This window comes from Somniosus microcephalus, chromosome 32 (genome assembly GCF_052327205.1).
Source record: "Somniosus microcephalus isolate GS21.2 chromosome 32, FLI_Smic_1.0, whole genome shotgun sequence".
NCBI classification, from domain to species: Eukaryota; Metazoa; Chordata; class Chondrichthyes; order Squaliformes; family Somniosidae; genus Somniosus; species Somniosus microcephalus.
In genome coordinates, this window is record NC_141018.1 from 2,483,160 (window position 1) to 2,510,755 (window position 27,596).

Consider the following 27,596-nt stretch of genomic DNA (forward strand, 5'->3'; position numbering starts at 1 on the left):
GGTAGAGAATTCCACAGGTTCACCACTCGCTGGGTGAAGAAATTCCTCCTCATCTTTGTCCTAAATGGCTTACCCCTTATCCTTAGACTGTGTTCCCTGGTTCTGGACACCCCTGCCATCGGGAACATCCTTCCTGCATCTAGTCTATCTAGTCCTGTTAGAATTTTATCAGTTTCAATGAGATCCCCTCTCATTCTTCTAAACTCCAGCGAGTATAAGCCCAATCGACCCAATCTCTCCTCATACATCATTCCTGCCATCCCATTGATTGGCTACCCATGGCCCACGTGACCTCAGGGACATGTGCCCCTGTGATACGTAGGCCCTGTGGACTTGAGTTGGACCATCCCATCATCGGAACTATACGCACCTCGCGAGCCCTCAGGTAAGTCCCTAGATTTTTTCCAGATCAGAGGCCAGTGCACGCTGGAATACTCCGATCGGAAAATACAACCCATTAGGAATCCCCCTTTCCATTTGTTCGCCTGGCTAACGTGATCCCAGGGACGCGTGAGAATCGAATGCCCCCCTGGGATGAATGGGCCTTTACGCAAGCGTACGCCTGCACGCCCAGGGCCACAAGATTCCAAACATCTGTAACTGCAGCTAAATATGGAGATTTCTAGAGTTCGAAGGAGTCCGGCCACAATTTCCAGGCCGATATTTTTATGATTATTATTTTTATTGCGATCATTGATGCTATTATGATCTTTGCTATTATCATTACGATTATTATTATTAATATTGCTAATATTTCCCCATCATTATCACCATTATTACAACTGCTCTCATTATTAATATTGCTCTTTTTATTAATATTAGTATTGCTAATTATTATTACTATAATTTTGATTATTACTAATACTATCATTGTTACTATTATCTGTTATTTTTATTCTTTATCTGTGTGTCCTTTTTATTTCTTTGTGTTTATTATAATTGTGACAAAATCTTTCGTTACTATTATTACAGAATCTGAACAACAGCTTAAAAGTAAAGGTGAATAAACTTAAATCAATTCACATGGCCGCCCATTAAAGGTCACTCTTCCAACTATTAAGTGCGGAGATTCACAAATTATTGCACAAGTCTGTTTCCTTCTGCCCCATGAATGAAGAGTGTAATTGGAAGTGTTGACCTGAGTTGGGGTTGTTTGCTGCTTCTGCTCGCTCACCCTCGATTGGTCAGAAGAGTCGCTGGATCGCCATTTTCCTGGGATACTAGGGGAAGAACTTACGCCAGAAATTCATTCGATGCGGTCCGAACCATTGGCTTTCACTGTAATGATCTCAAATACAAATCTAGTCCCAAATGCAGGAATCGTTCACTTAATCGCGCAGAATCGAGGTGGTATCGATCGAGTCAGCCTTTGACTTTTTGAACGGTACCTGTAACAAGCCATAATTCAGGAAGTTTTATTCCTAACATCATACATTGAAAACCGAAAGCATCAAAGCACCATATTATCCATAGGTTTCTCGCACTTTTTATATATTCGTTCATCGGATGGGCGATTCGCTGGCAAGACCGGCATTTATTGCCCATCCCTAATTGCCCTTGAGAAGGTGGTGGTGAGCCACCTTCTTAAACCGCTGCAGTCCGTGTGGTGAAGGTGCTCCCACAGTGCTGTTAGGGAGGGAGTTGCAGGATTTTGACCCAGCGATGATGAAGGAACGGCTGATATACTTCCATGTCAGGTGCAGTTTAATGTGGATAAATGCGAGGTTATCCACTTTTTTTGGCAAAAACATGAAGGCAGATTATTATCTGAATGGCAATAGATTGGGAGAAGGGGAAGTGCAACGAGACCTGGGTGTCCCTGTGCACCAGTCGCTAAAGGTAAGCATGCAGCTGCAGCAGGCGGTTAAGAAGGCAAATGGTATGTTGGCCTTCGTAGCGAGAGGATTCGAGTACAGGAACAAGGATGTCTTGCTGCAGTTGTACAGGGCCTTGGTGAGACCACACCTTGAGTATTGTGTGTTGTTTTGGTCAGCTTATCTGAGGAAGGGTGTTCTTGCCATGGAGGGAGTGCAGCGAAGATTCACCAGACTGATACCTGGGATGGCAGGAATGACGTATGAGGAGAGATTGGTTCGATTGGGCTTATACTTGCTGGAGTTTAGAAGAATGAGAGGGGATCTCATTGAAACTTATAAAATTCTAACAGGACTAGAGAGACTAGATGCAGGAAGGATGTTCCCGATGGCCGGGGTGTCCAGAACCAGGGGTCACAGTCTAAGGATAAACGGTAAGCCATTTTGGACAGAGATGAGGAGGAATTTCTTCAGCCAGAGAGTGGTGAACTTGTGGAATTCTCTGCCGCAGAAGGTAGTAGAGGCCAATTCATTAAATATATTGAAGAAGGAGTTAGATATATTTCTTAAGGCTAAAGGGATCAAGGCATATAGGGAGAAGGCAGGGACATGGTACTGAGTTTGGATGATCAGCCATGATCTCATTGAATGATGGAGCAGGCTCGAGGGGCCGAATGGCCTACTCCTGCTCCTATCTTCTATGTCAGGATGGAGTTTGACTTGGAGGGGAACTTGGAGGTGGTGGTGTTCCCATGCACCTGCTGCCCTTGTCCTTCTAGGTGGAATAGATCGCGGGTTTGTGAGGTGCTGCCGAAGAAGCCTTGGTGAGTTGCTGCAGTGCATCTTGTAGATGGTACACACTGCAGCCACGGTACGCCAGTGGTGGAGGGAGTGAATGTTTAAGGTGGTGGATGGGCTGCCAATCAAACGGGCTGCTTTGTCTTGGATGGTGTCGAGCTTCTTGAGTGTTGATGGAGCTGCACTCACCCAGGCAAGTGAAGAGTATTCCATCACACTCCTGACTTGTGCCTTGTAGATGGTGGAATGGTTTTGGGGAGTCAGGAGGTGAGACACTCGCCGCAGAATACCCAGCCTCTGACCTGCTCTTGAAGCCATAGTATTTATGTGGCTGGTCCAGTTAAGTTTTTGGTCAATGTTGACCCCATGATATTGATGGTGGGGGATTCAGCGATGGTAATGACGTTGAATGTCAGGAAGCTGTGCTTAGACTCTTGCGTGTTGGAGTTAATCATTGCCTGGCACTTCTGTGGCACGAATGTTACCTGCACTTATGACAATGTGGTAGATCCTGACCTTGAACGGCAGTATAAAGCGGGTGGTATGTCCCTCCCTATCTCTGTAATCTCCTCCAGACCCACTGATGTAATAAAACTCACTACACACTTGGTTTGAGTAAAAAGCAAGGCTTTAATCAACTTGTTTCAGAACATGGAGGTCTAGTTGTACTTCACTAGTACCTGTCTTACAAAATGTCCCTGGTAAGCTGGGCCCGCGCCCAAGTATTTATACTCCTTGGACGGCGCCACCAGCTGGCCGTCCAGCGTTATTTCATCAGTAGTTTCTTTATGATGATGAGATTTATAACACCCACCACCCCACACCCCGAGCTATCTGTGCTCCTCTAATTCTGCTCTCATGACCATCCCTGATTATAATCGCTCAACTATTGGTGGCCATGCCTTATGCACCTGGTCCCTAATCTCTGGAAATCCTTCTCCAACTGGCTACCACTCTTTCCTCCTTTAAGACGCTTTTTCAAGGCTACATCTTTGACTAAGCTTTTGGTCACCTATCCTAAATTCACTTTATGTGGCTCGGGGTCAGATTTTCTTGTCTTATAATACTCCGGTGGAGCGCCTTGTGACGTTTTAATACTTTAAAGGGGCTATATAAACACAAGTTGTTGTTGTTGCTGTTGATTGAATATCTACAACCCATTTAAAGTATCTCCACGATGTTTGTATTTTATTTTCATTCACTTCACCCGTCTCACACTATTGCATAAAGTGATGACCTATGCCAAGGATTGGTAGAACCCTTCCTTTGAGGCATTCCCGGTTTTTACTATAATTACCAATATGTAAACCAGGAGTTTCTACAACACTTGCAAACTGGTTGTTCGATTTTGAGACTGCCTGCATTATACCAGATATGTTACGTTAAAACCGGGACCATAGTTCGACCCCAATCTGCATAAATGGTATGTTGGCCTTCGTAGCGAGAGGGTTCGTGTACAGGAGCAAGGTTGTCTTGCTGCAGTTGTACAGGGCCTTGGTGAGACCACATCTTGAGTATTGTGTGCAGTTTTGGTCGCCTTATCTGAGGAAGGATGTTCTTGCCATGGAGGGAGTGCAGCGAAGATTCACCAGGCTGATACCTGGGATGGCAGGAATGACGTATGAAGAGAGATTGGGTCGATTGGGCTTATACTCGCTGGAGTTTAGAAGAATGAGAGGGGATCTCATTGAAACTTATAACATTCTAACAGGACTAGACAGTCTAGATGCAGGAAGGATGTTCCCGATGGCTGGGGAGTCCGGAACCAGGGGTCACAGACTAAAGATAAGGCGTAAGCCATTTAGGACAGAGATGAGGAGGAATTTCTTCACTCAGAGAGCGATGAACCTGTGGAATTCTCTGACACAGAAGGCAGTTGAGGCCAATTCATTAAATATATTCAAGAAGGAGTTAGGTATATTTCTTAAGGCTAAAGGGATCAAGGGGTATGGGGAGAAGGCAGGGACAGGGTACTGTATTTGGATGATCAGCCATGATTGCATTGAATGGCGGAGCAGGCTCGAGGGGCCGAATGGCCTACTCCTGCTCCTATCTTCTATGTTTCTATGTTTCTATAGCCAGGAATGTCGGATTAACTCAAATCTCCCACTGCTGCCCAATTAAGCTCACAATTACTTTCTCGTATTCTATGGTGTACAATAAACATACAAATTCATAGATGACCTTAAGGAGAAGCCAGATAAGGACATGATAGAGAAGTGAAGAGAAGGTTCTGATGACAGGGTGAGATGAAGGCGGGAGGGAGGAGGCTCGTGCGGAGCATAGACCTGCTCGCTGGAGTGGCCCGTGACAATTTCTATGAAATTCGATATTGCTTTTCTTACATAAAAACCTAGAAAAATATGAGCAGGAGTAGACCATTCGGACCTTCGAGCCTGCTCCGCCATTCAATATGATCCTGGCTATTCCTCTATCTCAGTAGCATATTCCCGCTCTCGCCCCATACCCCTTGACGCCTTTTGCTTCCAGAAATCGATCTATCTCCTTCTTAAATATATTCAGTGACTTGGCCTCCACAGCCTTCTGTGGTAGAGAATTCCATAGGTTCACCACCCTCTGAGTGAAGAAATTCCTCCTCATCTCAGTCCTAAATGTGCGACCCCATATCCTGAGACTGTGTCCACTCGTTCTAGAGCCCACAGCCAGGGGAAACATCCTCCCTGCATCCAGTCTGTCTAGCCCTGTCAGAATTTTATACGTTTCATTGAGATCCCCTCTCTTTCTTCGAAACTCTAGTGAATACAGGCCTAGTCGACCCAATCTCTCCTCATACGACAGTCCTGCCATCCCAGGAATCAGTCTGGTGAACCTTCGCTGCACTCCCTCTATGGCGAGTATATACTTACGCCATCATCCGACGTTAAAGTTATCAACCAATATCTCTTTGTTCCTTTGATGTCGTCAGTGGGGCGGTGGCATGTTTAAGGGCGGCTACTGGTGAATCCAAACGTAAAGGTTTAATTCTTCTTCCTACCATGCTTTACTTTACAGAGGACGAACTGACTTTGCAGAAAAAAGGTAATGGATCTGTTCAAGGGGTCAACGGAAAACCAAGAAATCTTCAGAGGCCTTGGCCGGAAGAGATTTTCGTTGAAACTTACAGGATGAAATTGGACACAGGCGGGGACGCAAAACAGGCGAAGGCGCACCAATCGCACATTATGCAACCCATATTCTGTTCCATTTTTTTCCATAGATAGCGGACATGTTGTAGAACAGATAACATAAGCGATTCCGTCTTTTTTGTTCAAGTGTTCTGGTATTTTGCCTCACAATATATCTAACCTACCTGCGAATAGTCTTGTGAGTCACGAGCTGACATAGAAACATAGAAGATAGGAGCAGGAGTAGGTCATCCGGCCCCTCGAGCTTGCTCTGCCATTCAATGAGATCATGGCTGATCATCCAAATTCAGTACCCTGTCCCTGCCTTCTCCCCATACCCCTTGATCCCTTTAGCCTTAAGAAATATATCCAACTCCTTCTTGAATATATTTAATGAATTGGCCTCCACTGCCTTCAGTGGTAGAGAATTCCACAGGTTCACCACTCTCTGGGTGAAGAAATTCCTCCTCATCTCTGTCCTAAATGGCTTACCCCTTATCCTTAGACTGTGACCCGTGGTTCTGGACTGCCCCGCCATCGGGAACATCCTTCCTGTATCTTATCTCTGTAGTCCTGTCAGAATTTTATAAGTTTCAATGAGATCCCCTCTCATTCTCCTAAACTCCAGCGAGTATAAGCCCAGTCGACCCAATCTCTCCTCATATGTCATTCCTGCCATCCCAGGTATCAGCCTGGTGAATCTTCGCTGCACTCCCTCCATGTCAAGAACATCCTTCCTCAGCGAAGGTGACCAAAACTGCACACAGTACACAAGGTGTGGTCTCACCAAGGCCCTGTACAACTGCAGCAAGACATCCTTGTTCCTGTACTTGAACCCTCTCGCTACGAAGGCCAACATACCATTTGCCTTCTTAACCGCCTGCTGCACCTGCATGCTTACCTTCAGCGACTGGTGCACAAGGACACCCAGGTCTCGTTGCACTTCCCCTTCTCCCAATCTATTGCCATTCAGATAATTATCTGCCTTCCTGTTTTTGACACCAAAGTGAATAACCTCGCATTTATCCACGTTATATTGCATCTGCCATGCTTCTGCCCAATCACCCAACCTGTCCAAATCACACTGGAGTTTCTCGGCATCCTCCTCACTGACAGAAGGTTACAGCTCAATAGAAGGCCATTCGACCCTTCACGTCTCTGCCGGCTCTGTGAAATTCGTCACCCTCCCCTGATCTTGCCCCAGAGCCCTGCAAATGATCTCTTCTGAAATGTTTCTCCAATACCCATTTGAAAGTTAATACTGAATTTGCATCCAACATCCTTTCAGGCAGTGCATTCCAGATCAGATCAACTCACTGCATTAAAGAAAAATCTCTTCATCCCCTCCCGCTCTGGTTATTTTATCAGATAACTTGTATCTGTGCCACTGGTTACCAATTCAATTCAACTGCCTGTTGAAGCTGTCTATCCCTATCTACTGTATGAAAATCCCTCATCATTTTCGACTACTCTCTCAAATGTCCCCTTGATTGTTCTGCTCTAAGGAGAAGATTCCCAGATCCAGTTACACAGGGCAGGATTTTCATTGTGCCGTGGAGTCGGGAATGGAGGCATGCGCGGGGTGTTTAAAATCCTGAAATCGGGGGGCACGACCCCTTCCCGCCCCCAAACCCGCCTCCATGCCAGTTTCAAAGGAGACGGGTACCCGCCCCGCACTGGGACCCGCCTCCCCGAGGCAGGAAGGGGATTAGTGCCAATCAACTGCCAGTTAACAGGTAGTTAACAGGCAGTTTTTAGCCGAATCCCTATTTTTGATGTTGAAGGACTTGGAGGGGTCGAGATGTCGGTGTTCAGGTGAGTGATATGTGCATGAGTGCAAAGGTAAGTGTGTTTGGTGTGTCTAAAGTGATTAAATAAGTTTTACATACCTTTTCTTACCTTTTCAGCCTTCCTTCCTTTAGGTTCCGGGAGTCCCTCATCTCACCGGCACAGAAAGCAGAATGGCTGCGAGCTGTCAAAAGTGACAGCTGCAGCTTCCTGTGCCGGTGAGGTTTCTAACTGAGTCTGTGGCGAAGGACTCAGGTTAGAAGTAAGACTGTCAGTGTTTGACAGCTTCAAGCAGCTGGGAAACGCTGATATTTCATCTGTCAAAAGCTCTTGACAGATGAAATTTCAGTCTGTGACATCACCTGTTGCTGGGTGGACCTTAATTGGCCTGCTGAGCCCGCTGGTCGGGCTCAACAAGGTCAATCAAGTTAAAATCGCGTGGATTGGCTGCATCTCGCTGGAGGCGGGACTACAACCCCGAAAGTTGTAGTCCCGCCTCCGACCCGACTCCCGAGTTAAATTCCTGCCCATAATCTCTCAACATAACTGAAGTCTCCCATCGGTTTTCCTCCAAATTCGAGTTACATAAATGGAACAGTTGTTTTATACAATGGAACACAAATTCGAATCAAGGGGGTAAGGTTCAACTGGTGCAAGACGTGAGATGTTGGGTAGAGGATGGGCGACCCAGGATACCCGCTGCCCACTCTCTCTGCCCATTGATTTCAAAGGTTAAGGAAAGCCGGGAGAAGTGTATAATGGACGAGAGATTGGCTGCCACGTTTCTGCGACCCACATTAGTTACATGGAATTGCACAGATGCCCCAGCACTTAAACAGGTCATTCATCCGAATCGAAATAAAAACAGAAAATGCTGGAAACACTCCGCGGACCCAGCAGCATCCGTGGAGAGAGAAACAGAGTTAATGTTTCACGTCAAAGACCCTCCTTTAGAACTGGTCAAAAGTTGGCGATATAACAGATTTTAAGCCGGTGCAGAGGCAAGGAAGTTGGGGGGACGGGAGGAAGGAATTGAAGGGATAGTCTGTGCTAGAATGCAAGGCAGGATTGTTTAACTGTTGCAAATGGGGAGGGCAGAATCATAAACAGCAGCCGCCTGAAAAAATCGGCGGGTTATGGCCTGAAATTGTTGAACTCAATGTTGAGTCCAGAAGGCTGTAAAGTGCCTAATCGGAAGATGAGGTGCTGTTCCTCGAGCTTACGTTGAGCTTCATTGGAGCAGTGTAAGAGGCCGAGGACGGAGAGGTCAGAGTGGGAATGGAGTGGAGAATTAAAGTGACAGGCGACTGGAAGCTCGGGGTCACCCTTACGGACTGAATGGAGTTGTTCCGCAAAACGGTCCCCCAATCTGCATTTGGTCAGCATTTTCTATTGTTACTTCCGATTGCCAACATCTGCAGTATTTTGCTATTGTATTCATCCCAACCGGTCCATCCTGGTACTTAAGCTCCTCACAAGGCTCCACCCATGCTAATTAAATTGATCTTATCAGCATATCCCTCTATTTCTGCCTGCCTCATTATGTTATCAATCTTCCCCTTAAAGACAACTATGTTATTCGCATCAGCTATTCACCACGGTAGCAATTCCAACATTCGAGCCACTCTCCAGGTAAAATAATGTCTCTTTGAATTCCTTTTTCGATTTACTATTGACTATTTTGCATTGAGGTCTCCTAGTTTTGGATTCCTCACCAGTGGTAGTATTGCCTCTAACTCTACCCTGTCGAACCACTTCATAATTTTAAAGGCCTCTATCAGGTAACCCCTTAGCTATCTTTTATCAACAGTTCATAGCCCCAGCGTGTTTGATCTCCCTGAGTGATGTAGCCTCTCAATTCTGGTAGAGTAGTTGAAGCTTATCCTTCAGGAAAACAATGGCCCAGAAATTCGGGTCGGGGGCTTCCTGCGGGTGCAAGCCCCCGACCTGCACTTACCTAGCGCGCCGGCCGTTGAGCTGTGGGCCCACGTGGGATTCCGATCCTGGGCCTCCTCCAACTGCCGGCGCGCAGTGCTTGCGTATCCCAGGGACGCAGTTAGTTCGAAGCGTCCCCTGGGATCACGTGGGCCATGGAGAGCCAATGGTAGCAGGGAATGCTTCATTCATAAGTTTGACAGGAAGAGCTGTCAAACCAAAAAATGCAATAAGCCCCAAAACATCACTAAATCTTCAAATAAATTAAAAAATAAAATCACATTTTTAAAATAAACTAAAGATTACATGAAATAACTATTTTAAATAATATTATAAATTTTTGAAAAAATTAATTACATTTTCTAACGGGGCTAAAAATAAACTTAACTTTCTTTAAAGTATTTAAAAATAATAAACCTGTGGAAAAAATGTTTTAATTTTAATTAATTCACCACTTACCTTGTTAAAAGCAGGCCCTGCGCCTTCTTTTTTAAAGTGTAACTGCTGGAGAGATACCCTCCCGGAAAAACCTGGAAAAAAAGGGAAGTTTCAGGCATACGCGCCGCCTCTCCGGCACATGCGTTCGACCTGTGAACCCCTTCCTTTAAGGGAATGGAAGTTCCGGTTTCCCGCATGTTGAATCCATGAATCTTAAGCTATGGTGTTCTTCAATAACGAGACGGAGGCTGTAGATTAACAATCAACAGGTGTTTACTGGAGGAGGGTAGTCTAAAGACTAACAGTACAGATGCCTGCTCAAGGCTTATATACAGGTGTGGTCACTGCCGGTACTACAGTATACAGGAGCTGTAAAAGTAGTTCTCTCTTAAAGGTACATACACTACAATTCCTCCCCTTTTAGATTAACAGTAACATAACATTCAAATAACAGCTAACACTTTAACATGCACATTTAACTGAAATAGTCCATTTATAGATTTAGTCTTTGGGGCAGCTTCCTGATCCTTTCTGGATAGCGCCTTTCCTGAGTGTCTTGTTCTTGGTGCGGAGGCGATTCTGGCCCCCTGTCGTCGGTTAGTTCATCAGTTTCCGCTGCTAATGTTTCTGGGGTAGATGCTACCGGTATGTCGGGTCCATCCCCAGGTACGCGAGATATGGGGTTGACTTGTTCCTGTGACGCTAGGATCTGGTCAACATGGTGTCTCACAATGTTCTCCCCAACATCCACTGTGTACATTAGTGGCCCCTGCCGTGTGCATATCATTCCTGGTTGCCATTTCTCTGTTTGGTAGTTGCGGGCCAAGACTGGTTGTCCTACATTGAAGCTCCTTGTCGGCTTCTCATTGATGTGCTGGAATTGCTTATCCTCAACATTTCTTCGCACATTTGGTCTGAGCAAGTCCAGACGAGATCTCAACCTTAGGTAAAGAACATCATGGCCGGGGTCTGGTTGGTAACTGCATGTGTCGCGTTTCTGTAGGCTAACAGGAAATTGTCCACCTTATGCTGTAGTGGAATGTCATCATCGCACATGGCCCTTACTGCCTTTTTAAAGGTTTGTACGAACCTCTCAGCCAATCCATTTGTGGCTGGATGATACGGGGCGGATGTGTAATGCCTTACCCCATTCCTTCTCATAAATTTCAGAAGCTCTTCGGACACAAACTGTGGTCCGTTATCAGAGCAAATCTGCTCTGGCAAGCCGTACCTGGCAGATATGGTCCGTAGGACTGCAATCGTTTTCTCCGTAGTGGTGGAGGACATTTTGATCACCTCAGGCCATTTCGAGTGCGCATCCACTGCTATTAAGAACATTGTCCATGAATGGGCCAGCAAAATCAATATATACCCATTGCCATGGAGAGGAGGGCCACTCCCATGGGTGTAGAGGGGCATGTGGTGGTGCATTTTGGACCTTCTGGCATCCTGAGCAGCTTTTTGTTAGGTCCTCGATTTGTTGATCGATCCCCGGCCACCACACATAAGCCCTAGCAAGGCTTTTCATTTTCACCCCTCCCAGATGGCCTTCGTGAAGCTCATTGAGCACCCTCTCCCTTAACTTGGGTGGAATTACCACTCGGGATCCACACATCACTGTCCCCTGGCATACTGACAGCTGTTCTCTTCTGGATGAGAATGCTGGCAACAGTGAGTCGCCATGTGTTGGCCATCCCTTCACCGTCAAATCATATACCCGAGACAGTGTCGGATCATTTCGGGTCCCCTTCTCTATATCCGCGTTAGTTACTGGCAAGCGTTCAATTATTGACAAATAAAATATTTCGATAAGGTCCACTGCTGGTGCTTCCTCCGCAGTAGGCAGTGGCAGGCGTGATAGCCCATCAGCGTTTCCATGCTGTTTCGTGCCCTTATACTCGATTTCATATTGGTTCACCCCTAGAAAAAGGGACCATCTTTGTAGCCGCTGTTCAGTCATCATCGGAACGCCCTTCTTTGGATTAAAAATGGAGACAAGTGGTTGGTGGTCAGTCAGCAAGGTGAACTTCTGCCCATGCAGACAGTGGTTGAATTTTTTTACTCCCCATACTAGGCTGAGGGCCTCCCTGTCAATCTGGGTGTAGTTGCGCTCGGCTGAGGTTAGTGACCAAGACGCAAAGGCTACTGGCCTCTCCAACCCGTCTGGGAATTTGTGCGACAGCACCACTCCAATACCATCGGGTGATGCATCACACGCCAACCGAATTGGTAGTGCTGGGTTTAAATGGGCCAATACCTCTTTTGATGTGATAAATTCTTTGTACTTCTGGAAAGCTCATTTACATTCGTCATTCCACTTCCATGGTACCCCCGTCTGCAGTAGGGTGTTCAGTGGGTGTAATACTGTAGACAAATTTGGTAAGAACTTATGGTAGTAGTTCACCAGCCCGAGGAACGACCTCAGTTGTGACACATTTTCCGGTGCTGGAGCCTTGACTACTGCCTCAATCTTTTCAGGGGACTTATGTAACCCCTCTTCATCAATAACGTGGCCACAATACGAGATCTGCTTCTGGAAAAACTCGCACTTGTGGCGATTAGCTCGTAGCCCATATCCCTTCAATCTAGTGAGCACCTGCTCCAGGTTGGCGAGGTGATCACTGTCATTTTTGCCCATGACCAGGATGTCGTCCAAATAACACTGGGTCCCTGGAATCGCTTGCAGGGCTTGATCCATTGCCCTTTGCCAAATAGCCGGAGCCGATGCTACCCCGAACACCAGCCGGTTGTATTGGTAGAGACCTTTGTGAGTGTTGATCGTGAGGTATTGTTTCGAGGCTTCTTCTACCTCCATTTGCAGGTACGCCTGGGCCAGATCAATCTTAGTGAAGCATGTTCCTCCAGATAGCGAGGCGAAAATATCTTCAATCCGCGGAAGCGGATATTGTACCGTGTGAAGGACTGGGTTCACTGTCACCTTAAAGTCCCCACAGATGCGAACATTCTTTAGTTCCCCAGGCGTATTACTCAACGACCTCTTCATTACAGGAATGATGGGTGTAGCCCACTCGCTCTAGTCCACTTTGGACAGTACTCCTGAACGTTCCAACCCTTCCAGCTCTGCTTTGATGGCTGGGCGGATCGCATAAGGCACCGGTCTGGCCTTACAAAACTTTGGGCTTGCATTTGCCTCTATTTTAATCATCGCTGTTTGTAATGATATCAGCAAATAGTGATGATATTTGTCTGTGTTTGATTACTTATGCCTTACAGCATATTTGTCTGTGTTTTTGATTACTTGTGCCTGACCAGCAGAGGTCATGTGAGAGACAAGCAGTCCAGAGGAGTTTTACTTTCAGTTTCATTCTAGATGCATCACAGCATAGTGTGTTCTGTAAAAAGCTGTAGAAAGTCTTGAACAAGACTTTAGATTAAACAACATTCTCTTTCAGAAATGAGTCTTTATTGAACCCAAAAAGAAAACAAAACATGATGTCAGAAGTGGCTGAAAGAGAAAAAATCTGAAGTTAGCAACTTGATGGGACAGTGAAAGCAATTGTGGCAAGTAAGCAAAATCAGCTCTCCACATATTAGCAAGCCAGAAGAGAACATCGTTGCTTACCAATAGAGAATAGCTAACGAAGTGAAAGAATGGAAGGTTTACACCCACCGGCGACGCTTCAATTGACAGGTAATGTGGCTGAAAATTGGAGAAGGTTCAAACAACGTGTGGGGTTGTATTTATCAGCTATCGGAGCTGACGAGAAAAGTAATAAACAGAAATCGTCACTGTTCTTACATGTCGTGGGTGATGCAGCACTGGAGGTATATAATAATTTCATATTTGCTGTTGATGGAGACAAAATGAAGCTAGATAAAATAATGGAACAGTTTGAGGCCTACTGCATACCTAAACGCAACGTGACCTTTGAGAGGCACAAATTTTTCACATGTGTACAGAAAATCGGCGAGACTATTGATCAGTATGTGACTGAACTGAGAAACCGGAGCAAATCGTGTGAATTTGGGGGACTCACAGACTCGCTGATAAAAGACAGACTGGTGTGTGGTATTCCAGATAATGGTCTAAGGGAAAGACTGCTAAGAGAGCAAGATCTAGACCTGGGAAAAGCCATAGCACTGTGTAGGGTTACAGAGACTGTGAAGTTGCAGGCAAAGGAGCTGTTCAGTGACAGTAGCTGCAACGTGGATGCAGTGAGAAAGAACGGATACAAACCGTTTAACAAAGAGAGCGCCAATGTGAAAAAAGAGACGTGGCCAGCAAACGAAAATGAAAGAGACAATCGGAAGTCATGTAGTCGATGCGGTACACAGCATCCACCAAGAAAGTGTCCAGCATATGGTAAAACATGCAATAGATGCAACAAAAACAACCATTATGCCCGTTGCTGTAAGAACCAAACGCAACAAAGCAAGGTCCATACAGTAGATGAAAGCGAGATAGAGGAATTCAATGTAGATGTTGTGTCTGAAAACAAAAAAGAAAGAGACTGGATGTTGACACTAAAAGTGAATGACATACACATTCCATTTAAATTGGATACTGGAGCACAAGTTAATGTGATATCAGAGACCGATTTTAAGAGAATTAGACCCAGACCAAAGTTACATGGAATACAAGTGAAAGTGACCGGATACTCAGGTACTGATATACCAGTGAAAGGAAAATGCATTGTCAAAGTAACACACAAGGACAGAGAGCACACGCTAGCATTAATCGTGGTGCCAAAGGATGTGCAAGCCATACTAGGGTTAAAAGCCTGTGAGAGACTGAACCTGGTAAAGAGGGTCCTCGTTGTGGAAAGTGAAAGAGAGACAGTCTATGATGAACTGAATGTTGCGTACCCACCGGGTAAACTGATGTATACAGCAGACACGTTGTCCAGAGCTGTTGACCCAAGTGAGCCCGCAAACACCACAATGGATGAAAAAGTGAACGCCTACGTGGACATGATCACAAGTGCACTGCCCATAGCAGATGCAAAAATGGAGCTCATAAAGACTGAGACAAACAAAGATGAAACAATGAGACGACTGAGAAAAAGCATCTTGGATGGATGGCCCAACATGAAGCAAGACTGCTCACCTGATATAGCAGAGTACTGGAACTGCAGGGTGGAACTATCAGTGGTCGAAGACATCATCTACAAAGGAAGTAAAATAGTTATCCCAAAGAGTCTGAGAAGAGAGATGCTAAAAAAGATCCATGGAGGACATCTGGGAATCGAAAAGTGTAAGAAAAGAGCACGAGAGGTGATGTACTGGCCACGAATCAACCAAGATGTGACAAATGAGGTGTCAAACTGCACAATATGCCTGAAATATCGAGCAAGCAATCTGGTAGAACCACTAAAGCCACACCCAGCACCAGACAGACCTTACCAGAAGGTAGGCGCTGACCTATTCGTATGTCAAGGGAAGGACTATCTTGTCGTCACAGACTATTACTCCCTGTATCCAGAGGTTTGTAGACTGTACACCACCACTGCAGAAGCTGTGATAAGAAGTATGAAAGCCATATTCTCCAGACATGGCGTGGCAAGCGAGGTCTTCACAGACAATGGACCCCAGTTTAACAATGCAAATTTCCGACACTTTGCCAAAGAGTGGGACTTTGTCCACACAACGTCAAGTCCTCACTATCCACAGACCAATGGACTAGTGGAAAAATCGGTCCAGACAGTGAAAAGACTGATGTACAAGGCAAAAGACAGTGGAACTGACTTCTACCACAGCATGCTTGTATGCCGCACAACGCCGCTCGAGTGTGGTATGTCACCAGCCCAACTCCTGATGGGACGTCGGCTAAGGTCAAACCTACCCATCCCGGAGAACCTCCTGAAAACAAAAGAGGGGGAGAAAGTGAGGAAGTTCAAAGAGCAACAGAAAGAAAAGCAAAAGTACTACTATGACAGAGGAACACAAAACCTACCTGAACTCCACATTGGTGACCAAGTAAGGTTGAAAGACAAAACAAACACATGGACTCAGAAGGGAACTGTCCTGAGTGAAGTTCAACCAAGATCATACACCATTCAGACAGATGAGGGTGCTGTTCTGAGAAGAAATCGTCGAGATCTTCTCATGGGACCAGCCACAGCAGGTCAAGAGACTGATACTGTTGAACAACCTGATCACACAGCTGAGAACCAATCATCTGAGGCAACAACTCAGATTCAAGGACAATCAATCAGAAAATCCTCAAGACACGTGAAGCCTCCTGAGAGACTCATTGAGCAAATTTAAGGACTATTGTTAAAGAAGGAAGTAATGTTATCTTATTCTTTCTTCAAGTTCTAGTGTATTGACATATTTCATGTGAACACACAAAGCAAGGGTAAAAAACCTTGATCATGATAATGATAATGTAGGTTCATTAAATGTTGTTAGTTAAAAGTAAAATACTTTTGTTTTAAGAAAGGGAGATGTAATGATATCAGCAAATAGTGATGATATTTGTCTGTGTTTGATTACTTATGCCTTACAGCATATTTGTCTGTGTTTTTGATTACTTGTGCCTGACCAGCAGAGGTCATGTGAGAGACAAGCAGTCCAGAGGAGTTTTACTTTCAGTTTCATTCTAGATGCATCACAGCATAGTGTGTTCTGTAAAAAGCTGTAGAAAGTCTTGAACAAGACTTTAGATTAAACAACATTCTTTTTCAGAAATGAGTCTTTATTGAACCCAAAAAGAAATCAAAACACTGTTATGCCTTTTAGTGTTCCGAGTCCCTCCTGGAACACTTCTTGTGCCTCAGTTAGCATTTTTGACAGTCGTCCAGGTGTGACGTCTTCATCCTTTTTGGCCTCTACCGTCAGTGCCTGTATGGAATGCCAATCTAATTTTATCTTCCGGATCCATTCACGTCCTAGTAGTGGTGGTCCTCCATCCGGCAATACATATAGGTCCATTTTTGGTATTTCCTGGCCGTTGTATATCACGTTCACCCTTATTTTTCCTTTGGGGTAGACTTTTTGCCCCGTGTACGTCTTCAAGACAATCTCTGTATCTCTCAAGGGTATAGGTGAAAATAGCCGCTTGCAGTCCCTTCGGCTTATGACCATTAGGGCTGATCCTGTGTCCAATTCCATTTTCTCTTGGACTCCGTCTATCTTGAGCGTGACCCAGATAGTTTGGTGATCCTTCATTTTGATTACATTATGTAGTTTCAGACAACCCAGCTCCTTGCTTCCGGAGTCTGTATCACTTTTCTGTTCGTCTGAACTACTCTCCATCACCTTATGTACCTTTTTGTACTTCTCCTGTGGAGATTTCTTGCTGCTGGTTTTCTTTCCCGACCTGCAGACTCTTGCTATGTGTCCTGCTTTTCCACACTGTCTGCACACTTGGTCCTTGAACCAACAATCCTTCTGGTCATGTGTTGTTCTGCCGCAGCGATAACACTTCACTGCTCCATATGACATTTCATTTGTGCCATATTCTTGCGGTCTCCATTGTATCTCTGCAGCGCCCCGTGCGGCTGCTTCGTGTAATACTGCCATGCTGAAAGCCTTTTCCAGCATAAGATCCTTTTCTGATTGAAGCCGTTTCTGGGTTCCTTCACTTTGAAGCCCACACACAAACTTGTCCCTTAACGTATCTGCTAGTCCCATTCCAAACTGGCAGTGTTTTGATAGCTTGCGCAGTTCCGTTAAATACTCAGCATTACTTTCGTCTTTCTGCTGGTTCCTTTTGTGGAACTTAAATCTTTCTGCTATCAGCAGCGGTGTGGGGTTTAAGTGGTCCTGTAGGATTTCCACTATGCTTTCGAAATCCTTATCCACTGGCTTCTCTGGGGTTATTAGGTTTCGCAGTAAGCCATATGTTTTTGCACCCATGGAATTCAACAAAACCAGTGCTTTCCTGGCATCTGGCACTTCATTCGCCTTACAGTACACCTCAATGCATTCCACATATGTCGCCCAATCTTCGACTTCATTGTTGATCGCTGTGACACTGCCACTCTTCGGCATCCCTGGGTGTGGTTAGACTGGCTAAAATGGCATCTCCCGCGCTCTCCCTTCTTCTCCGCTGGCTCAAAATGGCGTCTCCCACGCTTTCCTTTCTTCCCGCGCTCGCCCTTCTTCTCCGCTGCGGCTTCAAAAATGGTGTCTCCCGTGCTCTCCCTTCTTCTCCGTGGCTCAATGGCATCTCCCGCGCATCCTTTCTTTCCCCGCGGACGCTGCTCAGCCTTTGAGCCCTGGCTGCGCTCTGTGCGTTCTCCTATGCGCCTCGCTCATTGCCGCCGCTCGGTCCTAAACCCCGGCTGTGCTTTACCCTCTCTCTCTTTTTTGTTTTCCGTCGACGCCGCTCGGTCTTCAACCCCCGGCTGCGCCCTGTGCGCTTTACCCTCTCTCTTACCCCGTCGAAGCTGCTCGGCCTTTTCTGTGCCGTTGGTCGGCTCCAGCCGCCGCTGTCCGGGAAGCGTCTGCGCTGTACCTGTTGCCAGTCTGTTGCTGGATCGTCGTGGCTGGAGAACCAAGCCCAGCTCTCAACAGCCTCCCCTGCGATGTTCACTCTCTGCCGGATGACTGGGCGGTTGCTCGTGGTCAACGCACGTGCTTCTGGCCTCGACTTTCTTCAACCGTCTTCTCGGAGCGAATCCTTGGAAGGAAATGCAGAGTTGCAGGTAGATTCGAATCGACCTCGTCGCCACTGTTGAAACCGTGAATCTTAAAGTATGGTGTTCTTCAATAACGAGACGGAGGCTGTAGATTCACAATCAACAGGTGTTTACTGGAGGAGTGTAGTCTAAAGACTAACAGTACAGATGCCTGCTCAAGGCTTATATACAGGTGTGGTCACTGCCGGTACTGCAGTATACAGGAGCTGTAAATGTAGTTCTCTCTTAAAGGTACATACACTACAGCGCGCATGCGCACTGCATGCACGAAACCGGCACTTTCGTTGGGCCTACGCGTGAGTACCCCGTGCGTACTCATGCGTGGGGACCCAAATTTCTGGGCCATTGAATTTTCACAATCAGGCGAATCAGTCAAAGCTATAGAATAGGAATACAATGAAGCCATGTTATCCTTACCCGAGCAAAATTTATCGGACATCATTTAATGCCTCAACCGATTTAACTCTCAGTTGAATATGGAAAGGGATATTGAATGGAGTGTAAAAGCATGGTCAAAATACCCCTAGGGAAATAAGAACAGCAGGCGGCAATTTCCCCCTACTACCCTGTCCCACTATTCAAATGGCTCATGGATCTACAGTATATAAACATAATAATTTACCCACTTTTGATCTGTATCCCTTGATAACCTTACCATCAGAAATGAATCGATCTCCGTCTTGAAATGTCCAATAGATCGCCAGAACCAACAGACACTTGCGGGAGGGAGGTGTAGACTCCCGCTACTCATTCCTGACATCAACCCTGAATGGTTTAGATCGAGAGTCAGCTGTGGAGCAGTTGTTAGTATTCTCGCCTCTGAGGCAGAAAGTTCTGCATTCATAGTCTCACTCCAGAGACTTGGGGGAAAACCTATGCTGAAAACTCCAGTGCAGTACTGAGGGGGCACCGCGCTGTCGGAGGGGCAGTGCTGAGGGGGCACCGCACTGTCAGAGGGGCAGTACTGAGGGCGTGCCGCACTGTTGGAGGGGCAGTACTGAGGGAGCGCCGCACTGTCAGAGGGGCATTACTAAGGGAGCGCTGCACTGATCGGAGGGGCAGTACTGAGGGAGTGCTGCACTGTCGGAGGGGCAGTACTGAGGGAGCGCTGCACTGTCGGAGGGTCAGTACGGACTGAGTGCTGCACTATCGGAGGGGCAGTACTGATGGAGCGCTGCACAGTCGGAGGGGCAGTACTGAGGGAGCGCTGCACTATTGGAGGTTCAGTACTGAGGGAGTGCTGCACAGTCAGAGGGGCATATGGAGGGAGCGCCACACTGTCAGAGGGGCAGTACTGAGTGAGTGCCACACTGATGGAGGAGCAGTACTGAGGGAGAACCGCACTGTCGGAGGGGCAGTACTGAGCGAGCGCTGCACTGTTGGAGGAGCAGTACTGAGGGAGTGCTGCACTATCGGATGGGTAGTACTGAGGGAGCGCCTCACTGTTGGAGGGACAGTACTGAGGGATCACTGCACTGTCGGAGAGTCAGTACGGACTGAATGCTGCACTATCGGAGAGTCAGTACTGAGGGAGCGCTGCACTGTCTGAGGGGCAGTACTGAGGGAGTGCTGCACTGTCGGAGGTTCAGTACTGAGGGAGCGCTGCATAGTCGGAGGGGCAGTACTGAGGGAGCGCTGCACTGTCAGAGGGGCAGTACTGAGGGAGTGCTGCACAGTCGGAGGGGCATACGGAGGGAGCGCCGCACTGTCAGAGGGGCAGTACTGAGGGAGCACCGCAATGTCGAAGGGGCAGTACTGAGCGAGCGCTGCACTGTCGGAGGGTCAGTAATGAGGGAGCAGGCACTATCGGAGGGGCAGTAAAGAGGGAGCGCCGCTCTGTCGGAGGGGCAGTAATCAGGGAGCACCGCACTGTCGGAGGGGCAGTAATGAGGGAGCGCTGCACTCTTGGAGAGGCAGTACTGAGGGAGCGCCGCACTGTCTGAGGGGCAGTACTGAGGGAGCGCCACACTGTCGGAGGGGCAGTAATGAGGGAGTGCCGCACTGTCGGAGAGGCAGTACTGAGGGAGCACCGCACTGTCTGAGGGGCAGTAGAAACATAGAAACATAAACATAGAAGATAGGAGCAGGAGTAGGCCATACGGCCCTTCGAGCCTGCTCCGCCATTCAATGAGATCATGGCTGATCATCCAAATTCAATACCCATTGAGGGAGCGCCGCACTGTCGGATGGGCAGTACTGAGGGAGCACCGCACTGTCGAAGGGGCAGTACTGAGGGAGCGCCGCACTCTCGGAGGGACAGTTCTGAGGGAGCACTGCAATCTCGGAGGGGCTATACTGATGTAGCGCTGCACTCTCAGAGAGGCCATACTGAGGGAGCACCGCACTGTCGGAGTGGCAGTACTGAGGGAGCGCCGCACTGTCGGAGGGGCAGTACTGAGGGAGTGCTGCACTCTCGGAGGGGCAGTACTGAGGGAGAGCTGCACTGTCGGAGGGGCAGTACTGAGGGAGCGCTGCACTGTCGGAGGGACAGTTCTGAGGGAGCATTATACTGCCGGAGCGGCAGTAATGAGGGAGTGCCGCACTGTCGGAGGGGCAGGACTGAGGGAGCACCGCACTGTCGGAGGGTCAGTACTGAGGGAGTGCTGCATGGTGGGAGGGGCAGTACTGAGGGAGCGACGCACTGTCGGATGGGCAGTACTGAGGGAACGCCACACTGTCAAGTGGCAGTACTGTGGGAGCGCTGCAGTGACGAAGGGGCAGTACTGAGGGAGCGCCACACTGTCGGATGGGCAGTACTGAGGGAGCACCGCACTATCGAAGGGGCAGTACTGAGGGAGCACCACACTGTCGGAGGGGCAGTACTGACAGAGCACCGCACTGTTGGAGGGGCAGTACTGAGGGAGCGCCGCACTGTCAGAGGAGCAGTACTGAGGGAGCGCCGCACTGTCGGAGGGGCAGTACTGACAGAGCACCGCACTGTTGGAGGGGCAGTACTGAGGGATCGCCGCACTCTCGGAGAGACAGTTCTGAGGGAGCACTGCAATCTCGGAGGGGCTATACTGATATAGCGCTGCACTCTCAGAAGGGCCATACTGAGGGAGCGCCGCACTGTCGGAGTGGCAGTACTGAGGGAGCACCGCACTGTCGGAGGGGCAGTACTGAGGGTGAGCTGCACTGCCGGAGGGGCAATATTGATGGAGCGCTGCACTGCCGGAGGGGCAGAACTGTGTGAGCGCTGCACTGTCGAAGTGACAGTTCAGAGGGAGCACTGCACTGTCGGAGTGGCAGTACTGAGGGAGCGCCGCACTGTAGGAGGGTCAGTATTGAGGGAGCGCTGCACTGTTGGAGGAGCAGTACTGAGGGAGCACCGCATTGTTGGAGGGGCAGTACTGAGGGAGCGCCGTACTGTCAGAGGGGCATTACTAAGGGAGCGCTGCACTAATCTGAGGGGCAGTACTGACGGAGAGCTGCACTGTCGGGGGGTCAGTACGGAGGTAGCGCTGCACTGTCGGAGAGCCAGTACTGAGGGAGCGCTGCACAGTCGGATGGGCAGTACTGAGGGAGCACTGCACTGTCGGAGGGGCAGTAATGAGGGAGCGCTGCACTGTCGGAGAGGCGGTAAAGAGGGAGCGCCGCACTGTCGGAGGGGCAGCACTGAGGGTGCACCGCAATGTCGTAGGGGCAGTACTGAGGGAGCGCCGCACTGTCGGAGGGGCAGTAATGAGGAAACGCTGCACTGTCTGAGGGGCAGCAATGAGGGTGTGCCGCACTGTCATAGGGGCAGTACTGAGGGAGCGCCGCACTGTCGGAGGGGCAGTAATGAGGGAGCGCTGCACTGTCATGGGGGGCAGTACTGTGGGAGCGCCACACAGTCTGAGGGGCAGTACTGAGGGAGCGCCGCACTGTCGGATGGGCAGTACTGAGGGAGCGCCGCACCGTCAAATGGGCAGTACTGAGGAAGCGCTGCACCGTCGAAGGGGCAGTACTGAGGGAGCACCGCACTGTCGAAGGGGCAGTACTGAGGGTGCACAGCACTGTCGAAGGGGCAGTACTGAGGGAGCGCCACACTGTTAGAGGGGCAGTACTGACGGATCACCGCACTGTCAGAGGGGCAGTACTGAGGGAGCTCTGCACACTCGGAGGGACAGTTCTGAAGGAGCACTGCAATCTCGGACGGGCTACACTGATGTAGCGCTGCACTCTCAGAGGGGCCATACTGAGGGAGCGCCGAACTGTCAGAGTGGCACAACTGAGGGTGCGCTGCACTGTCGGAGGGGCAGTACTGAGGGAGTGCTGCACTGTCGGAGGGACAATATTGAGGGAGTGCTGCACTACCGGAGGGGCAGTACTGAGGGAGCGTTGCACTGTCGGAGGGACAATTCTGAGGGAGCACTGCACTGTCGGAGCGCCAGTACTGAGGGAGCGCCACACTGTCGGAGGGGCAGTACTGAGGCAGCAACACACTGTCGGAGGGTCAGTACTGACGGAGTGCTGCATGGTGGGAGGGTCAGTACTGAGGGAGCGCTGCACTGTCGGAGGGGCAGTACTGAGGGAGTGCTACACTGTCGAAGGGGCAGTACTGAGCGAGCGCCGCACTGTCGGATGGGCAGTACTGAGGGAGCGCCGCACTGTCAAAGGGGCAGTACTGAGGGAGCGCTGCACTGTCGAAGGGGCAGTACTGAGGGAGCGCCACACTGTCGGAGGAGCAGTCCTGATGTAGCGCTGCACTCTCAGAGGGGCCGTACTGAGGGAGTGCCGCACTGTCGGAGTGGCAGTACTGAGGGAGTGCTGCACTGTCGGAGGGGCAATATTGAGGGAGCGCCGCACTGCCGGAGGGGCAGAATGAGAGAGCGCTGCACTGTCGGAGGGGCAGTACTGAGGGAGCACTGCACTGTCAGAGGGGCAGTAATGAGGGAGCGCCGCACTGTCGGAGGGGCAGTACTGACGGAGCACCGCACTGTCGGAGGGGCAGTACTGAGGGAGCGCCGTACTCTCAGTGGGACAGTTCTGAGGGAGCACTGCAATCTCGGAGTGGCTATACTGATGTAGCGCTGCACTCTCAGAGGGGCCGTACTGAGGGATCGCCGCACTGTCGGAAGGGCAGTACTGAGGGAGCGCTGTACTGTCGGAGGGGCAGTACTGAGGGAGTGCTGCACTGTCGGAGGGGCAATATTGAGGGAGTGCTGCACTGCCGGAGGGGAAGTACAGTGTGAGCGCTGCACTGTTGAAGTGACAGTTCAGAGGGATCGCTGCACTCTCGGAGAGACAGTTCTGAGGGAGCACTGCAATCCCGGAGGGGCTATACTGATATAGCGCTGCACTCTCAGAAGGGCCATACTGAGGGAGCGCCGCACTGTCGGAGTGGCAGTACTGAGGGAGCGCTGCACTGCCGGAGTGGCAGAACTGTGTGAGCGCTGCACTGTCGAAGTGACAGTTCAGAGGGAGCACTGCACTGTCGGAGGGGCAGTACTGAGGGAGCGCCGCACTGTAGGAGGGTCAGCATTGAGGGAGCGCTGCACTGTCGGAGGGGCAGTACTGAGGGAGCGCCGCATTGTTGGAGGGGCAGTACTGAGGGAGCGCCATACTGTCAGAGGGGCATTAGTAAGGGAGCGCTGCACTAATCTGAGGGGCAGTACTGAGGGAGAGCTGCACTGTCGGAGGGTCAGTATGGAGGGAGCGCCGCACTGTCGGATGGGCAGTACTGAGGGAGCACTGCACTGTCGGAGGGGCAGTAATGAGGGAGTGCTTCACTGTCGGAGGGGCGGTAAAGAGGGAGCGCCACACTGTCTGATGGGCAGTACTGAGGGAGCGCCGCACTGTCGGATGGGCAGTACTGAGGGAGCGGAGCACCGTCAAAGGGGCAGTACTGAGGAAGCGCTGCACCGTCGAAGGGGCAGTATTGAGGGAGCGCCACACTGTCGGAGGGGCAGCACTGAGGGAGCAACACACTGTCGGAGGGTCAGTACTGACGGAGTGCTGCATGGTGGGAGGGTCAGTACTGAGGGAGCGCTGCACTGTCGGAGAGGCAGTACTGAGGGAGCGCTATACTGTTGAAGGGGCAGTACTGTGTGAGCGCCGCACTGTCGGATGGGCAGTCCTGATGTAGCGCTGCACTCTCAGAGGGGCCGTACTGAGGGAGTACCGCACTGTCGGAGTGGCAGTACTGAGGGAGTGCTGCACTGTTGGAGGGGCAATATTGAGGGAGCGCCGCACTGCCGGAGGGGCAGTAATGAGGGAGCGCCGCACTGTCGGAGGGGCAGTACTGATGTAGCACCGCACTGTCGGAGGGGCAGTACTGAGGGAGCGCCGTACTCTCGGTGGGCAGTTCTGAGGGAGCACTGCAATCTCGGAGTGGCTATACTGATGTAGCGCTGCACTCTCAGAGGGGCCGTACTGAGGGATCGCCGCACTGTCGGAAGGGCAGTACTGAGGGAGCACCATACTGTCGGAGGGGCAGTACTGAGAGAGTGCTGCACTGTCGGAGGGGCAATATTGAGGCAGTGCTGCACTGCCGGAGGGGAAGAACTGTGTGAGCGCTGCACTGTCGAAGTGACAGTTCAGAGGGAGCACTGCACACTCGGAGGGGCAGTACTGAGGGTACGCCGCATTGTCCGAGGTGTAGTACTGAGGGAGCGCTGCACTATCCGAGGGGCAGTAATGAGTGAGAGCTGCACTCACAGAGGGGCAGTACTGAGGGAGCGCTGCACTGTCGGAGGGGCTATACTGATGTAGTGCTGCACACTCAGAGGTGCCGTACTGAGGGAGCGCCGCACTGTCGGAGTGGCAGTACTGAGGGAGCGCCGCACTGTCGGAGGGGCAGTACTGAGGGAGTGCTGCACTCTCGGAAGGGCAGTACTGAGGGAGCGACGCACTGTCGGATGGGCAGTACTGAGGGAACGCCACACTGTCAATGTGGCAGTACTGTGGGAGCGCTGCACTGACGAAGGGGCAGTACTGAGGAAGCGCCACACTGTCGGATGGGCAGTACTGCGGGAGCGCTGCACTGACGACGGGGCAGTACTGAGGAAGCGCCACACTGTCGGATGGGCAGTACTGAGGGAGCACCGCACTGTCAGATGGGCAGTACTGAGGGAGCGCCGTACTGTCAGAGGGGCATTACTGAGGGAGCACCACACTGTCGGAGGGGCAGTACTGACAGAGCACCGCACTGTTGGAGGGGCAGTACTGAGTGAGCGCCGCACTGTCAGAGGGGCAGTACTGAGGGAGCGCCGCACTGTCGGAGGGGCAGTACTGACAGAGCACCGCATTGTTGGAGGGGCAGTACTGAGGGATCGCCGCACTCTCGGAGAGACAGTTCTGAGGGAGCACTGCAATCTCGGAGGGGCTATACTGATATAGCGCTGCACTCTCAGAAGGGCCATATTGAGGGAGCGCCACACTGTCGGAGTGGCAGTACTGAGGGAGCACCGCACTGTCGGAGGGGCAGTACTAAGGGTGAGCTGCACTGTCGGAGGGGCAATATCGATGGAGCGCTGCACTGCCGGAGGGGCAGAACTGTGTGAGCGCTGCACTGTCGAAGTGACAGTTCAGAGGGAGCACTGCACTGTCGGAGGGGGAATTACTGAGGGAGCGCCGCACTGTGGGAGGGTCAGTATTGAGGGAGCGCTGCACTGTCGGAGGGGCAGTACTGAGGGAGCGCCGCATTGTTGGAGGGGCAGTACTGAGGGAGCACCGTACTGTCGGAGGGGCAGTGCTGAGGGAGCGCCGCATTGTTGGAGGGGCAGTACTGAGGGAGCGCCGCACTGTCGGAGGGGCAGTGCTGAGGGAGCGCCGCATTGTTGGAGGGGCAGTACTGAGGGAGCACCGTACTGTCAGAGGGGCATTACTAAGGGAGCGCTGCACTAATCTGAGGGGCGGTACTGAGGGAGAGCTGCACTGTCGGAGAGCCAGTACTGAGGGAGCGCTGCACTGTCAGGTGGGCAGTACTGAGGGAGCACTGCACTGTCGGAGGGGCAGTAATGAGGGAGCGCTGCACTCTCGGAGAGGCAGTACTGAGGCAGTGCCGCGCTGTCGTAGGGGCAGTACTGAGGGAGCGCCGCACTGTCGGAGGGGCAGTAATGAGGGAGCGCTGCACTGTCATGGGGGGCAGTACTGTGGGAGCGCCACACAGTCTGATGGGCAGTACTGAGGGAGCGCCGCACTGTCGGATGGGCAGTACTGAGGGAGCGCTGCACTGTCAAAGGGGCAGTACTGAGGGAGCGCTGCACTGTCGAAGGGGCAGTACTGAGGGAGCGCCACACTGTCGGAGGAGCAGTCCTGATGTAGCGCTGCACTCTCAGAGGGGCCATACTGAGGGAGTGCCGCACTGTCGGAGTGGCAGTACTGAGGGAGTGCTGCACTGTTGGAGGGGCAATATTGAGGGAGCGCCGCACTGCCGGAGCGGCAGAATGAGGGAGCGCTGCACTGTTGGAGGGGCAGTACTGAGGGAGCACTGCACTGTCGGAGCGGCAGCAATGAGGGAGCGCCGCACTGTCGGAGGGGCAGTACTGACGTAGCACCGCACTGTCGGAGGGGCAGTACTGAGGGAGCGCCGTACTCTCGTTGGGACAGTTCTGAGGGAGCACTGCAATCTCGAAGTGGCTATACTGATGGAGCGCTGCACTCTCAGAGGGGCCGTACTGAGGGATTGCCGCACTGTCGGAAGGGCAGTACTGAGGGAGCGCCGTACTGTCGGAGGGGCAGTACTGAGGGAGTGCTGCACTGTCGGAGGGGCAATATTGAGGCAGTGCTGAACTGCCGGAGGGGAAGTACTGTGTGAGCGCTGCACTGTCGAAGTGACAGTTCAGAGGGAGCACTTCACTCTCGGAGGGGCAGTACTGAGGGTACGCCGCACTGTCGGAGGTGTAGTACTGAGGGAGCGCCGCACTATCCGAGGGGCAGTAGTGAGTGAGAGCTGCACCCACAGAGGGGCAGTACTGAGGGAGCGCTGCACTGTCGGAGGGGCTATACTGATGTAGCGCTGCACACTCAGAGGGGCCGTACTGAGGGAGCGCCGCACTGTCGGAGTGGCAGTACTGAGGGAGCGCCGCACTGTCGGAGGGGCCGTACTGAGGGAGTGCTGCACTCTCGGAAGGGCAGTACTGAGGGAGTGCTGCACTGTCGGAGGGGCA

The 27,596-nt window shown here is 50.6% G+C and overlaps 1 pseudogene; it reads right to left on the reverse strand.

Annotated features, from left to right (window-relative positions):
• Positions 1-1,328: 1,328 nt before the first annotated feature.
• On the reverse strand, positions 1,329-26,262 carry LOC147097240 (uncharacterized; annotated as a pseudogene).
• Between the last annotated feature and the right edge of the window lie 1,334 nt (positions 26,263-27,596).